A 17,340-nucleotide genomic window follows, 5' to 3' on the forward strand; every position below is an offset into this window, starting at 1 on the left:
TTTGCATGGGTAACAGGTAAATTTTACTGCCCGTTCACCCCATCAGTGTTGCAATCAAACATCAGCTTGATGTTTGGTCTTTGTAGCAGAAGAATATGAAGTTATTTGAGGGATGTGGGAAATGAGTCTATATGTTCTGTTGTCAAAACAATTTGGAGTCACTTCTGTGAGAAAAGCTACAGTAATAGCAATGCAGAATGGGCTAAGTGCATATGTGGTCATTCATTTGAAAGCCTCCAGGCATTGGGAGGGTTTGCCTCAGGGATACGGGTTCTGGCCATTGGAACATTTCAATTTTGCCCTGTTTTGGTTCAAGTGTGAGTGAGCCCTGAAATGCAATGATCTTATGAAAGATAGGAAATCCTGAATGTTCTGATCCCTTCCGACTTGGTTTGGGACCACTGGAGATAATAAAAATCTGATTGATCCAATATGACTTTTTTGTCGAAAAGGAAAGATACTGTGAATACTTGTCCTTAGAGGACTGAATTCTTAGATTTTAATGCTGAGAATAGACTGCATATTCAATCAAAACAATTGTTGATTTGGTCAGTTTTAGCGTTGCCAGATTTTTGTATCACTCAGATTAACATTTACACATTTTGCGATTGGGCTATTGTGACCTCATCAAACACCTTGAACTCTCAATCCAGTGCGAAAAATCCTACTCCTTTTACTCAATTTACAAATGATAGAAGTTTTCTCTTAAATCCTTTATCCACAACGCTTGTTTCTTAAAATACTGAATAATTTTCTCTGGCATATTGGTATTTTCTGTTTTAGTAGTATTACTATGAACATCTCTGCTGAGAGAAACCTACTGTTACTAAATGATTAATATTAATTAGGTTTAGAGTTTAAGGTGCTGTTTTCGTAATCCACACTCCTTTCAGTAATGCGTCTGAGTTTTATACACATAAGGTTTCTTTGAAACATTGCAAAATACCAGGTCTGCAACATCGACAATGTTTTTTAGCAGTACATTTATACAGCAGCAGGCATGCTGGGTAGTTTATAAGCTTTTAATGAAATGCTGGCAGATATTAGGGTTTTATGGGCTGGAAAACAGTGCAAATCAAAGAGCTTTGCTTACTGTTTATAGCATTTTCCCCCTGAATCTAACAATATTTATCTCACTTTTTCCATCTTGCATCTTACTCTTCACATATTTACTTTCCCTTTCACTGACAAATTTACAGTCAACAAACTATTTTATATGAAATATACCAGAGCTACAACATGCCTGTCATCATGTGGGTCTGGTTACCTGGATAAAGCCTGAGATGACTAGTTTCATATTCATATATATCTTTGTTTTCAATCTGCATTTATCCTACTGAGGGTACACTTATATCTTGCATCAGTACTTCTGGACATCATTAATTGTGCCTTTCCTGTGGCCATGTAAATGATCCCTAAGGAATGCCATGTTTTCTGACTGCATGCTGGCTATTACCTGTTCTTACCATGCTTTCAGTAGCAAAACTCTTCTCAGCATATAATTTCTATCAATACGTTTTTCGAGTCTCATTTGCTAAAATAGTCAAAATACTCGATGGCATCATAGTGTAGCTTTCTAAGTAAGGACCTCTGTGTACTCTTCCATATATTTGAAGTCCATATTAAAACTAGAATGCGATTCAGGCCTAAAGACTGAGTCATAGTTTGGTTTGAAGGGATATGGTAAAAGTAAGAGTGATGTAGAACCCAACAGTTCTTAGAGTGCAAAGATATCTTTAGTTGAAAAGTCAGCCTGCAAAGCTGCTTGAAATTTTCTGCTTCATCTAAATCTTTACGGACTGTGTAGCATTCCTAACCATCATGCAAAGACACTTATTCTGGCATTGGTACATTTCTTCTTCTGTCCTTTGCAAAATTCATTCGTTTATTTCCTGCTCACATGCAGTACCTCACAGAGCTTGGTCCATTTACATAGAGATCCCTATGTAAATAGGTAAAGCACTGATACACTCACTGGTTTTCTCATCAACAAATCCAGTAAATTTCAGAGCCTCATGTGGTTATGATTAATAGTTCCCTGAGGCAACCTGGAGGAATGAGAAAGTAGATTTAACTCAGCAGTCCAAGCTCTCATGGTAGCACTTTGTTATTGGGCAATGATGGTTTTCTGGGACTGGATGCTGAAACACAAGTGAGCTTAACTTACTGGTGGTGAGTGTTGGGAAGTACCATCATTCACAGGGTGAGTGTGGCAGACTGCCCAGTTTCTCAGGGAGCACTGTGAAAGGCTAGGTCTAGGACTAGAGCCTATTTCAGCAGTGGAAAAAATGTGTTCTGCAGCTTAGTTAGGGAGAATGGTGATCTTTGATGATAACTCTGTTAATATTATTAGGAGGTAAAGATAAATGTCTAAGAAGCAGGTGATTTCTAAGTAAGAAAAATAACTTGTTTTTCAGAGGAGCTACAAATGGGAAATATAACAATTTTTCTCCTCAATTCTACTATATTCTGTAAATCCAGAATAACTAAATTATAGTATTCCTCTTTACACAGAATATATGATTGGTTTGGATGGATATGAGATTAATGTATGTCACCTCAAATTAAATTATGGAAATCTATTTTGTATTTTCAAGATTTATATTTTACATTCCAGTTAGCCTGATATGCTTTACTCAGATCATAGCAGCAGCACTATTTTTTAAAACCTTGTATTTCCCTTAGGGCACGGAACACCTTCATCAAAGCTGTTGAAAAATTTCCATTGACACCAATAGACTGCAGTTCAAGTTGTCTGTATACAGTGCTGCTGTATGTTATTGGGAATGTATTTCACTATTTCAGAATGAGCTTTTTGTGTCTAATTTATTTTGGATGATCTAGCATTAGGCACACTGTATTTGTACTTGCAACCAAATTCTGCTAGGTGTTAATTGCTCGTTTCAGTTTGGGCATACAACTGTAGATGGACTGTAACTCTCAGCTCCTGTGGGAAAGTAGAATTTAAGAGATCTATCAGATCACTATCAGATCCCAGCCTGCAAATAGCAGCAGAAACCTTACAAGAGGGGAAATGGGAGAACTTTGAGAGAAACACTTTGATTAGACTTAATTTTGGCCTGTCCTGACTAGCTGCTTCATCACAGCACCATATCCATTTTTTTTTCTTTTTTTTTTGCATGGGTGTAGTCTATATCACTCCCCCCTCTTTATTATTCATCTTTCTGTGCCTAGCTTGTCAGAAGCAAGTTTCTTGACATAATCTACCTAAAATAATCATGCCAATACCATGACATTGGCAACCTTGGTTGCTCAGTGTGATATACCACTTCTCTTGCTCTGTACCTTTCTCACCTAATTGCACTGTAAACTCTTTGGGCAGGGATTTTCTACTGTTCCTACTGATTAGTTTCTGGTTACTACTACTAGTTACTGTTTCTACTGATTTTCTACTGAGCCTGTGCAGTCTGGCTCACTTGAACATGGTCCGAGTTGGCCCTTAAGGTTCTGTTGTCCATAAGCGTGGTTAACAACAATTTTAGATCGCTCAGGAGCAGTCTCGAAGTTTTTCTCTTATGAGGAATCTTTGTGATTAGTGTTTTTTCAAACATTTACATTTTCAAGTGTATAAAAAGATCCTTTGCTGCTGACAGCATGCATCTGTGCGCTGTATGTGCAATTTGCCCTGGTAATTACTTATGTATGGTGATAACCATAGCAACATCCCAGGTAGATAATGTCATGCAAATTACTGCGGCTCCAGGGATGGAAGATGTTAATACAAGTATGTACTTGCACCCCTGGTCTTCAACATTTTGCATGGACTCTCCCTTCCCCTCCCCCGTATGTGTTGTTTTTAAATTTCTGTTCCTCACTATGATCAAGAAGGAAAAGAAAACCTCTTGCTATTTTTCTCATTGGTATTCACACAGAGGGAGGGGGAGGGTGGTCCTCCAATGTTTCTGTCATGAATAATTTTGTATGCACAGTGGAAATTCCACAGTGTATGTAGGGCATAAAAGTCTAGAGACTTGGATACACTGCAGGGCTGTGTTGTGCTTAAATCCAAGTTCTTGCATTTGTAAACACGAAGTGTGAGCATGTGGGGGTGGAATTGTAGCCACAGATGTTTGGACTGAGGTGTAAACCTCCTCAAATCATTTACAGGGGATATGGGAGAGCAGCTTTGTTTCTCAAAGCAGACGTGCCATGGCTGAATACTTATCAGGGCCAGTGCATTGTCACTGAAATGAAGAAATAGCAGAGAGGAAGCTGATGACAGTTATCCCTTGTTTGGTCATAAGCAAGAGAAACAAAAAAGCCTATATGAATGCTGGTCTACACATACACTAGTCCTTGTGTAACCTTAGAACCCTGGGAGTATGAAAATAAGATATGCTTCCAACCTGTAAGTAGAGTCTTTTGTTAAAGATAAAAAAAAAAAAAAACAAAAAACAAAAAAACAAAACAAAAAAAAAAAACACCAAACAGGCAAAAAAATTGGTTAAGTAAAGGTTTTGCTTTTCTCATGAAGAATTAAATTGTTGCTGAATTTTTCTGCTTTGTGATTAAAAAATGGGAATGTGGGTGTTAGTCCTGCAATCAGTGCTGAAGTTACTGATTACTGAAGGCTGCACTGCCCTGGCTATTAAATAAGGAAATAGCCTGATTAAAGAGGGTAGAGATTTGCAGCATCAGAGAAAGACTGTGCAGGCAGCCAAAGGCACATATATAGTCAGATCCCAGTTTGTAAGGAAAATGTTCCCAAAGCAAGTTGAGCTATTGAATTGTCTTCATCATAAAAACATGGTCTTTCTTAAACAGAACCATGGTGGGGGGTGGAAACAAAGTTACTGAAGTCACTGAGCAACTTTATTTGTGCTAGAAGTAGTAGATGTGGAGAGTGTTAATTAATTGGAGATTAAAATACTGCCAATTTGTGTCCCATGGTATCTGTACAGGGGTGTTTGCCACTCGTACAGGTCTGCCTACAAATCCCAGATTGTAAAATTAAATCTTTTCCCCTGTAATTTATCTGTGAATTAGCAATTCCATACTTTACCCAATGGTAGCACTGATAGCACTTTTCAGCTGTGCCAGCCTGCCAAGAATTGATATTGATGGCAGTGGAATTTGAAAGGTACCCATGTCCAGGTAATTCAGTTTGTTGCTAAACCTTGCAACAGTGCTTGGAACTACAGACACCCCTGATTTACACTGGAGTTCTTTTAAAAAATATCTGCTAGGATGCCTACCTAAGTAAAACAAACTGCACCAGAAAAAAAACGTATAAAGTCAGGGGTTTTTGTCATCTGACAGAAACTATTGAGCCTAATTGTCTGCTGAAGTTTTTGCCTGTCTACTTTGCATATAATGGACATTCCTTAGTCATTTCTGTATTCAGCATGTGATCGCCTGAGGATGGCCTCTCCTTAGACTCCATATCACATTGAAGGGAATAGTTGATGCCCTGGAATTATAGGGATAGATAAACTGAGGTCCTGGCAAGTTAAATGCACACTCTCTTAAAATAAAATTCATAATAACAGCACTGCTAGGCCTCCTGAATCCCTGTTTATAAGCCAGTTCCTTTGACTGACCAATATCACAGCCAGACAGAACCCTTGACTGTAATTATCCAGTCCTCTGCTTTCCACGGCTAGGATGTCTTCTTCAGGACTGAACTGACCTCTTCCTAAATAAGTTCAGGGGACAGTGGGGACCATCACTGGCATATTTTTCTGTTTCCTTGTGGTTTTGTCATTAAAACATATGTCTCTATGGGTTTTATTTATTATTTTTATTCACAGAGTGAGACATTATTAACACTGGATTAAAAATAAAAAGGTTGCAAGTAACCTAGGAATGTCTGAGAAATGGTGTCAGTTGTTAATGAAACTCATAGCACAGGCTATTGAAAAATCTTAAAAGTTCATCACAGAAACTGTTGACATTGCAAAGCTTCCCTCAGAGCTGCAGCATCATTCCAACCCAGGGAAAAAGCTGTGCATGAGAAAAGATTTTTTCTAGGTTAATACCACATGTAGTGTTAACGTTGGGTTTAATGATTCTGGTTTCCTGCTCTAACAAGGGTGTTGCTTCCTCACTGCACTACATAGTCTCCACATTTTTATTTGCTTCTGGGTAAGAAAACTAAGGGAACCTGCCAGTATGTGAAAAAACGCTATATTAGCCAGCTGTGCAGTTTGTATTTAACCAGTGGATATATTTTATCAGAAAGCAAAAGAAATAATAACATCAAATTCATATGTCAAAAAAGCATGTGTGTTTAATAAATAATATTTGATGTGCATGATTTCATTTACTGTCTCTTCTCCTCACCTTTTCCGCCTCGCCAGTTCCTCACCTTTGCTAGTTTATGACATGATGTTCAAGGAAATGTTGCGTTATCACATGCAGCAGACATCAACGGAGAGAAATTGGCTTGTCATTAATAATAATTGTAAAAACAACCCTACAATAAACCCTGCTTTTGGCCACAACCTCTGCTTCCTGGGTGCAGAAGTGAAACAGCACCCATAGCTCTCATCTGTTGTTCGTTTTTTAACCCAGGGTTAAAATCTCCATGTACAAAGGCCAAGTGTAGATGGGGCTCATTATAGGGCTGAGAGATGCATAAAGGCTGTAGCTGCAGAGCAGCCTGGAATGTAGGTAACCAGGGGAATGGGGGAACTCAGATTTCTTTCCTAGCTCTTTCTTAGAGTGTCATTAAATGGCAAGCTTCTGATTAAGACTGACTGTTTTGTGTCTCTTGAGCCTGGGAAGAAATGGCACAAGAAGCCCTGGTAACAGTTCACTTCCTGAAACACCCGTGGATTCCTCTGTTACCCCTGCAGAGATCTCGGAAGGGCTGGTATGGCTACAAGCAACTGCGGCTGTGTGACACGTTCCAGTGGCTGCCTCCAGGTTCCTCCTACGTCTCAACCTTCTGACCCAACAGTGGTTTCCCTGCTTGGATTAAGGTCCTCATTTTGACAAATTCTGAGGCCTGACAAAATAGCTTGCAGCTCTAAAGCAACCCACAGCAGAGATGCTGCAGGCTCATGTCTCTGTGCTTTGGGGTGTAAGTGGGAAGAAACATGAATGCTTATCCCTCGGTAGGCAGTTTGTTTTTCTGGGAGAAGCAGAACAGGACTGGCTTGGAAATTAAGGGGGGAAACCGCCTCTAATCTTAGACATTTTTTACTGATAATATGTAGCACAATTATCTTCTGAAATTAAGCTACCTTAGAGTAGAAGCATACCAACTGCAAAAGGGGTTTGTCCAATGTCCATTGAAATCAACTGAAAACATTTTAGTAACTTTAATTAGTTTGATTTCATTGTTGACAGTGCAAAACAATGCTGCTTGGCTTTTAGGAGAGGAAGTGCAGCAGGCTTTAAGCAATATGAATTCCTTTTGCTCTTTTTTGAATCACTAATTCTTCTTTAAGTTTATCACACAAATAAACCATAAACTGCACACAACTTTAAAAGAGGACATAATGTACATTACTGCAATAATAGGGAAGCTGTGTTCTTTTAACTAGACAGATGGAATAGAAATGGGCATATTGAATGAGTTCACCTCGGTGAAACATTCAAATTCCTTATTTTTCCAAATCTTTAAATTCTAACTTGCCTGTTAAGGATACAAAAGTGTAATTACACTAAAATATGCTCACAAAGGACAACACATCAACTAAATTTCTTCAGACAATGACATATGAATGTCCAAAGACTTGGTTGAAAGACTTTCATACAGGGTGTTGCACTCAATACCTTTTCCGAGCTTTGTTATAGATTGCCTATTTGCAATTTACAAACTGTTCAACCAGAATGCATAACAATTGTGGGTTTGAGTGTGTATAAGTAGCTGTCCTGGTCAAACCACGACAATAGCACTCATGTAGGAAGGGTTAGCTGCTTAAATATACTAAGGGAAGTCTACGTTTCCAATTATTGTTTTGTTACAGCCATCAAGGCTGCAGCACACCGGTTCCTAACTGATCACAAGTCCAGCTAACTGGATAGGCAAAGCCAAAAACATCTATGGAAAAACATATTAACTAGTGCCAGAACTGTGAAGTGAATAGGTGATTATTTAGATAACTGAGTTATGAGCTGAAACTAGCTATAGTACACAGTTGTAAATGTCAGTGAACCAGACAAGCTAATTCCTTGCCTATGAAGTAATGTTGGAGGGCATATTATATGCAGTTTATGTTTAAATATAAATATGGGATTACCTTTTAGGTTGTGAAACGGAATCATATAGGCAACAAACATTACATCTTGGGTCTTCTATGAGTGAAAACTGTTGTGTCAAATATTGTTAGTTTAGTAGGGTTGATGGGCTTTATTCAAGGTTCCTAGAATTTATCTGCCAAGCATAAATAATTATTTAACAACTAATAGGGCAAGGCCAGAAATATAATAGCTTTTATGTTGAAATTAACATCAAGTGATCTGTAGACATCTGCTAAGCAAGCCAAATGTGGTCTATGTGCTGTATGTTTTGCCTCACTGCCTCAAAATAACAAGCAGTGCTTATATTTGGAGGGGCAGTTTTCCTTGTTGAAGTGGAAAAAAAATGCTCTGATAGAAAATTGCTTGCACTGTTAGGATCAAGTGTGTGATGAACATTAAATAGCCCTACAAATTTAAATAATACTCGATGCTGAGATTTCAGCCTTGCAAATGCTCATTTCCTGATGTGTACTTAGTGTGGTGCAGAGGGAAATGCAAGTCCCTTTTTGTTAGAAAGAAAACAAAGTACCGCTCAGTGTATTCCAGCCCCTAGCCGTTGCAGCTTTCTGGGGTCCAGCAAGTGTGGGAGCCTGGGCTCCAGTGAATTTATTTTTCCAAAATGACTAGAAGGGTGAGGGAAGCATACGAAAAGCCATAACATTGAGAAAGTCTGAAAAAGTTCCAAGTAGCAGAGATCCCTTCCAAGCAGATACTCACTGTTGCCTTGCAGAGATCTGCATTGTGTGTGTAAGTGTTTGGGTTATGCAGATGCCAGAACAGAAACTGTACTTCCTTTGCTTGAGAGCACCACTGTTGGCATGGTTTGTTTGCTTTAATAGCTCTTGTAGTTCATCTGCTTTCAGGGCCAACCATTCGATCTTTGGCATCTTCTCTAGGGGTCTTGGCCTTTCCTCTGTTTTAAAAGTATTAGAAGGAGGTTGAATTGCTGAGTGGGGAACGTAATCTTTGTGAGGCCAAGTCTAAAGATGTTAGTAAGCTGAAAGGGCTGCACTGCCAATTTACCGTGTACTGTGCAGGAATGAATGAGAGACTCATATGCATTGTGCTTATGTATGCTCAAGTTCTTTATGTCCATATTTAGATCTGTTAACACAATAAGATTAAGCCAACTTGACTTTCTTGAATGAACAAAGCAGTAAATGGCAGAACCTCAGCAACAGACCCCACAAATGTGTACTACCACCAGCAGCATGACTAACACTGGACCCGAGATCCTGTGGGGTTTGGCAGTGACATAGAAGACGCTGTTCTAAACAAGCTGGATTCCCTTTCGTACAGGAGCCTTGGCACCGACCTCATGGTAAGCTGGCTCAGGCTTTTATGGGGGCAATGAAGGCTGGGCCCTGTGCTGCCCCAGGCTTTCCTGAATACAGGAGTGCAGCTCCAGGCTGCTCTGGTTCTCGCTGCCAGGAGTCCCTGGGGATTTGTCTGCCAGCTGGGTTAGCCAGAACACACAGTGCTCCAGCCAAAGTCAACTTCCCCCTCCGAGGGCAACCGCAGTGAGGAAATGTCAGGTGCTGGCTGTGCCAATTCCCAAACCACAGCTCACCCTTCCCAGCAGGGATTTCCCCAGCAGCTAAGTGGCAGCGATCCCCACCCTGTGCTGGCAACTCCAGAGGACAGAATCGCAGAGGAACATGACAAAGTGTCTGAGGGAAGAGAGCTGTTGCACTAGCAAATCCAGACTTCTTCACGAGAAGACTAGGTTTTGACTGTGACACTTTTCTCTGCTGCTTCAAAGCACAAATGATGAGAAGGGAGAAATCCCCTTTGCAAATGCTTCTTCTTGGATTTCTGTATTGGAGCAGCACACAAGGGAGTTGGGAGTGTCCTGAGGCAGGAATACTACATAATTTTGTGCATAGATGAGGCTCCTTCTAGACCAGCACAGCTAGAGAGCAATATCCAAGCTGGATGGAGCAAGGGGACCACCAATTCTGTTGTTTGGATATTGCAGCCTTGACTGCTGCAAGGACTAAGCATGGGGCATTATTATAGTTGATATAGTTGGGTTTCTTTGCAGGCATTTGTCTGATGTGAGTGAGGAAGTTTCTCTGTGCCATTTGGTCTTGGCTTTCTGTGGGAAATGTGAATTACTGATTCCAAATCACAACACTTAAGAGATCCTGGGCTGTGCTGAGGGTGCATAACAGCCCATTCAGCTTGACTGAGATGATTAGGTTACTACTTTTAGTACAAAATACATGGCAAAGCAGTAATTTCTATACATGTTCTAGAGTAGTACATAATTGCATTTTAGCACTTGACATGAGAGTAATTTACACGCAGTCACTGCTTTGTCTTCCATGAAAAACAAACCCTCTACAAGCAGATGCAAAGAGTCTGCTAAAGATTTCATATTATTAATGTTTACGGCATTTGTTGTAGTGCTGCCTGTTAATTACAACATTTAAGAGTATGCCCTTCTTCTGTGAGGGATAGGCATCGATTTGGAACGATGCTTCTTGAAAAAAATGTTGACACTAATTCAGCGTCGCTGCATCTGATTAGTGGGCCTGATTCTGCTCGCAAGAAGAGTGCAAATCAGGACTGAGCCTGCTGAAAAAAATTTAAATTGGCCTGGTGTAAAAATAGCTTGGGGGAAGAATCAGACCATCTGATTTCAAAAGCTCCTTGCAGTCTTAGTGCAATACAAGTTAGTGAGAAAACAGTCCATGTGTTGGAGGGGGCACATTTGCTAAACTTTTGAGGCAGGGACTGGCCAAAGAAGTGCGTATGCAAATCTGAAACTCTTCCTCTAGCACTTACCATCGTTCAGACAGCAGCTTCTTCCTCCTGTCCCTGTGGAGTGCCTCTACTGTAGCCAGGCATTTTACTGAGAGCGCAAAAATTGCTGGATAAAGGACAGTGCTTTCTTTTGTCTGTTTTTGCTCTGAAGGTGACTCCAACTGTTTGTTTCTTCCTTTGACTGTCCCTCATGCTTCCATCTGGCCATTTCTTTCTGTGTGAGTGGAAAACCCTGCTGTGTCTCCAAGCTCAGACACTGTAATCATCAGGGGGCTGTGCATGGCCCTGTGCACAGGGGCATCACACAGGTAATGGAAAGGTGAGGAAAGGTAACATCACTCAGTGAGAAAAAGGTCAGGAGAGACCTTAACTTGGCACCATGCCCTCTTACCATTCCTGTTCCCTACACCCCCTTGCTGTCCTGCTGTGGCTGGCTGGCAGGGAACCTGGTCCTGAGAGGTGCTGTGCACTTGTTAGGAAGCAGCTTTATCTAATCCTCAGCGGTGTCTGAGACATGGCCAGCCCTACGCTTGGTTTAGCATCTTTTGGTTCTGCATGCTGCTCTTCAAAGAGTGGAATTATTATGTTCTCTAGAAAAATTACAGTCTGGTCTGTCTTTTATGCATCTGTCTCTCACTGTGATCAGAGACTCTCTTTTGATTTGGGACTGTCTTTATCTCCATAGGTCTACCCAGCAAAATGAAGGTGTGATTGTAGCATGTTGGCCTGTCTTAATTTAACTGGCAGAGGTAATAGTAGCAGTGAGGATGCAGCAGCACTGGCTAGCAACCAAGTTTTAAAGTCTCCAGAGACCTTGTGTATATATCTCAAGGTATGTTGACGCTGCAGCAACTGCTGCTTGCAGGGATATCCTGAGATAGCTGTTAACAATTTCACAATGAGTGAATTGTTACCTAGCAATGACTGAGTTAAATAACTGCCACAGCATTTATTCTGCTTCTTGGGTGAGTTTTGCAGCTTGTCCTGAGTTACCACACTGCTGTGGATGGGATGTACCTATATTAGGTAACAGGAAACAGTGACAGTGTTCCAGATGAACAGTGTAAATGTTCTTCCAGACACATCCTCAGCACACATGGAATCAATGCTGAGAGGCTAAAGATAGAGAAGGCAAACAAAGAGCAGACTGGCTCCTATGTAGAGCAGTTTTATGGCTGGCATATCAGAGGAGGGATGGGGACAAAGTGATGCTTCCACTCCAGTGCTGAAAGTATGAGCCCATGTCAGAAAAGGGACTGTTAAAACCCTCACAAGGTGTCTGATTATGGAAGAAGCAAAGCGGGCAGTGACTGTCATGCTGCAGAACAACCTGCCGTTGACTCAAGTGGTAGAAATAGAGCATGAAAACTGGGCTTCAAACCCCAAACAATGATATACTGATGTTACCTGCCCCAGGCTGATCCCTGGGGCCCTCATGTTCCACGCTGTGGCACAGCTTATGGAAGCTGTAAGGCTAATGAAGGTCCACAGAGCTGAACTGAACAGCTGGGCTCTGCAGTGGCAGCCAGTACTTCTCCTCACTGAACTGTGCCTGCTTGGTGGACTCTAGAACTTGGATCTATTATTCCTGCAGGTGCTTTGGAGATGCTAAAGCTGACACCACCTTTCTGTGCCCATTCCCTCTCCTAAAAAGTTTCCTATTCAGTCCTGTAACATTGCATCTTTGGATTTGAAAATTATCTCAGTCTTTCAGCTAATAAGATTTGTCCTCAGGACTTTTTCTTGCATTCTACTTTGAACATCACTTCTACATGCTGCTAACTTTGATAGGGTAATGGGAATGATCTGCACATGGAGTTGACGCTTGTATTATAAACAGCTAGCTTTGTTGTGCAATATGTGTTCTAAATAAGATGCACTGAAGTTTTTTAGGAGTCATTCAGGTGTGCCTCTCAACTGGCATAGATTGACTTCATATCATAAGCCAGTGGAGCTCTGCTACTAAAGATCTGATCCAAATCTGGGACAAGTCTATGGCCTGAATCTTTCTGAATCTGTGTTTTAGTCGCACACAAAAAAGCACTCTGGAGTTGTGGTAAACCTTGCTGAGGCCAGCAGGACTGACGCAATAAGTCATCTGAAAATCAGGCCAGTTGTGCTGGGGCTCTGAATTTGAGACTTCCATTTTCTACAAGTGAGTTGGAAATGCCGGCAGTCCCGGTAGCCGGGGGCCTGGCGGGGCTGGGCGCCGGCGCAGGTTGGCACTGCAGCAGCCCCGCTTGCTGCCCGGCAGAACGGGAGCGCGCGGCCCGATGGCGGGAGGCAGTTGGTGACTGCAGCTCGCCCTGCCTCGTAGCACCCTTTCACCCTCGCGTTCGCCCTTTTACACCCAGTTCTTTGCGGTCCTTATGTTTGTCATATCTTATGTTTGATTCTAAGCTCTTTGGGGTAGGAAACTTATCTTATCTCTGCTTGTAAAACACTAAGTAAATTTACACACAATGTAAGTGCTTGATAATAAAAACCCGGATCTTTTGCTTTTACTAATGCTTGATTTCAAGAGCTCTCTGTGAATCTGAAAAAGTTACAAAGGCAAAGGTAGAATTAGGGGTCCTGAGATGACTTTATTCTAATTTGAGGAGGGTGACTTTATATTGTTTGTTCCGGGGTGTTTTTGGTTGGTTGGTTGTTTTTTTTTTTTTTTGGGGGGGGGGTTGTTTTTTTTTTTTTTTTTTGGTTGGTTGTTTTTTGTTTTGTTTTGTTTTGTTTTGGTTGTTTGTTTTTTTTTTTTTTTTTAGAAATTAGAACACCACAAACAAGTCTGCCTAGAATAGAAAAGAAAATAAATATGAGACTTTATAATTGACCAATACTTGTAAAAAGGATAGTGTTAAACGATGTATTAAGAGACTTTTTCTTAAATTGAACTGCTGCTTTTAGGAGTATAAGATGAGCACAGTGATCAGGAATAATGCTTATTTGCACAGCAGAATTCATTTAAGATCAGGTTGCTTTTGGAGCAGAAAAAGATTTTTGTGTCTAAATGCTTTATTTATTTATTTAATATAACATATATTTTAGGGACAAATTCTGCAAGATCTGTCAGCTCATGCCTGTTTTCAATAACAGTTCTGTTTCAGCCAACACGTGTGTTGCTGGATCAGGATCTAGACCATCATCTTTTCTTCCCCTAGAACATACCTACAGTTAAAAGGATCGCTATCTCCCCAAGTGTCTTCTTTTAGAAAAGTTTGCTAGCTTGGAGTGTGGCACATTACATTGCATTTGGGATTAGAGGGAGACTCAAAACAGCAAAATCTGGATCTGGAATGAGATTCCAAACACTTTGCTTGTTTAGGATTCTTTAAACTCATCCATTAGAAATGTGATATTGAGATTGTGTGAATGTTTGTGTTGTTTTTCCTGCTTATAGGATATGTAGTAGAGAGAAAAGTTGTTGTTATTTAATTTGGGAGAGTGTAGGGGCTCAGGATAGTTGATGTAATTTAATTTGTTACTAAAGCAAGTAGACTTAAAGTTCTGGCATTATCTGAGATGGACTGAGCTTCTATACATTTTTTACAAAAAATTTGCTATTAAGCGTCAGTATGTCATTTTGATAGGCTGATAGGATAGCTAATAGTGTTGAGCACCTCCTCATTTCTTGCATATTGAGAGTTGGATTTGTCATGAAGCAAGATTTTGAAAGCCAATAAGATAGAAAATGCTTAACTACAGATTCTTAACGGATAACAAAGATATTTTATTCATTAATGTAATAGATTTCTCAAAAGATAGTTTAGACCTTAGTTTTTAAGAGGATCAAACACCCTCTTAAATTTCTTTGGAGAGTAAATGTGTTTGCTTTTGTCTCTGCCTAACCTGCTTTGTGCTTGGGGAACCCAGTCAGGAGAGCACAGTACTTTCTGATATTCTCAGAAGGGATGGATGTACCTTGCTCTGAAGATGAGGGAAGCACAATAGTGGCTCATATGCCACGAGTAGATTCTCCATAGAGGTTACACTTCACCCTGCAAGAACATAAAATGTCAGGACTGCCACAAAGTGCAGCCGGTCCAGAAACTCGGTGCATGAGGTACAAAGTAACGAGGAGAGTGAACAATGTAGCTGCTGCATTTCTTGATGCCTTTTGAAATATCACCATCGGTATATTAGCTATATATTATGTTTCACTGCAAGATACTAAGTAGCGGGAAGTTGTCTTATTTGTTTTCTTAGTGTAAGGCATCTCTGTAGGCACCTCTGATGCCAGAGTCATTGCAGGGGTGTGTAACAAGTAAGGATGTGCCCTGGCTTTACCTCACAGGCAAGACAGTCCTTCCCTTTCTAGCAATATTAATGTTCATTTATCCTGGAATACAGCAGCACCCAAGCCGGGACATCTGGTAACGGCATCTGTGTGGCAACAAAGTGTTCTGGTGTCTGCAATATTCCCGTGTGAGTGCAAAGTAGATTCAGATGTTTGGAAAATTACAGCAGGAATGAAGGTATGCTTTTCTTGAGGAATTCTGTAGGCAAGCATGCCATCCTTTATTATACTTTTGTTTGCAATGTAGTAAAGGCTGATGAACAGGAATATGGACCTCTGAAGGACAAAAGCATCCTGACAGTCTTTGTGGAAAGTATTGTTTGTTATTAGGTATAGCTCATAAACAAGTAGGCATACTGAAGTGACTGATTAATCTTTTCTTAAAATGCTTGTTAATAATGTGGTGACTCTTCATAAACATGGCAGTTTAACAAATGTATGATCCATGGCTGTGCATGGGCTTCTGTCAGTCTGCTTACTCAAGAATGAGGTAAAGAAAGTATATAAGGAGGTATTTTGTTGTTTACTCAGGGTTTTAACTAGGCATGTTAGAAAGGGCTGAGTTAGCCAATAACCTGAATATCCCTAAAGTACATGGCTGAGGTAAGATTTGCAAGGGGGAAGATATTAGTTTATTAAATCTACTGCTAGAGTTGGGGGGGGGGGGGGGGGGGGGGGCGCGGAATACACAAAGTTCCGGGCATATGAACCATCTTTAGGGCACTTCAGAGGGATTGATGGCAGCATTTGCTATGTTGAAAGCTCAGTGGATATGAACTTATGTCTCTTTGGCTCAATTACTGTGCTCTGAGCAGTGTAATTTAAATATTGTGTGTTTCCGGAAGGTTAACGTTGCTAGTACACTTCATGCTCTTCACTGTAAAAAGCAAGCACTTTAAAACCAAGTGACAATCTTCCATTTGCCACTATGCAATCAGTGAAACTGTTTTGTTAAGATCAAAATTTCCAAGGCTAAAGTCAATTAGAGTGGGGTACTTACATTTGTTAGTCCACATGAAACAAATGCAGAAATTACACTGTAAAACTGGTGATAAGGGCTGGACAGCACACCAAGCAAGTTGTAGGCTAAATTTGCTTAACAATACTTCCTGTAAGGGGAAAGGCTGTGGTCTGAAGGTAGAATTGCCTGCCTTTATATAGTTTAGAAACACTTGTCAGAGATCTGATAACACTGGGCCAGACACTTGCCAAGTGGTGGCACAAGGTCATAAATTCTGCAGCTTCCCCAGAAGGCATAGTGTTGCCATTTCACTGGTTGAAACATCCCACGTTCAACCTACAGCAAGCCATGGTTTTAGTAGCAGTAAGTATCCTCTATGTAAGTGCCCTGAGACCAACGTCTCTCAACATGATCATAACAGTAATCTGTTCTCCAAGTATACTTACACAAATTACTGCGAAGCAAGGTAAAGTATGGGCTTAGTATACATTCATCTATACATTTATCTATACAGCAGTGTTAGCACACTTTTGGTGAGGGAGAACACAGACACAGACAAGTTGCTGTGAAGCTGATCATTGCATGGTGAATTCACCTAAGCTATCCTTGCAGTAAATTGTTCCTATTGTTGTATTCTAGGATACAATGTCAGATTTTAATTTCATCAGAATTTAAAGTAAAGCTCATTTTGTGCTATTTAATTTTAGGTATTATTACCAGTTTCATAGCAAACTTCTTGGAAGTCCAGCTGCAAGTAACAGACTTCACAGAATGGCTGTATATATTTAGATTTATCCTCTTGACTTCTAATCACTTCCATTAAATGACCCATTATTTTTATGTTACAAGACATTGCAAAAGATGCACCTGCCAGTTTTACTTCTGTTTTTATATTGTTGGAAGATGTTTGGAAGTTTGATCTAAGTATATTCCTGAAAGTCAAGATGCTTCTCTGAATCTTTTGAATTTGCCAGAGGAATACTGTGGTGTTTGTTTTGCTGGAGGGTGACCCAGGGTCTTAAAGGTCCTTTTGAGTCTTATAACCTCTGATTCTTGGAATCAGAATGTAGACCCAAGTTATCAGCACCTATATGGGGTTTTCTAGTGA

Source organism: Tyto alba, unplaced genomic scaffold (assembly GCF_018691265.1).
Source record: "Tyto alba isolate M040663 unplaced genomic scaffold, T.alba_DEE_v4.0 Super-Scaffold_8, whole genome shotgun sequence".
Taxonomy (NCBI): Eukaryota; Metazoa; Chordata; class Aves; order Strigiformes; family Tytonidae; genus Tyto; species Tyto alba.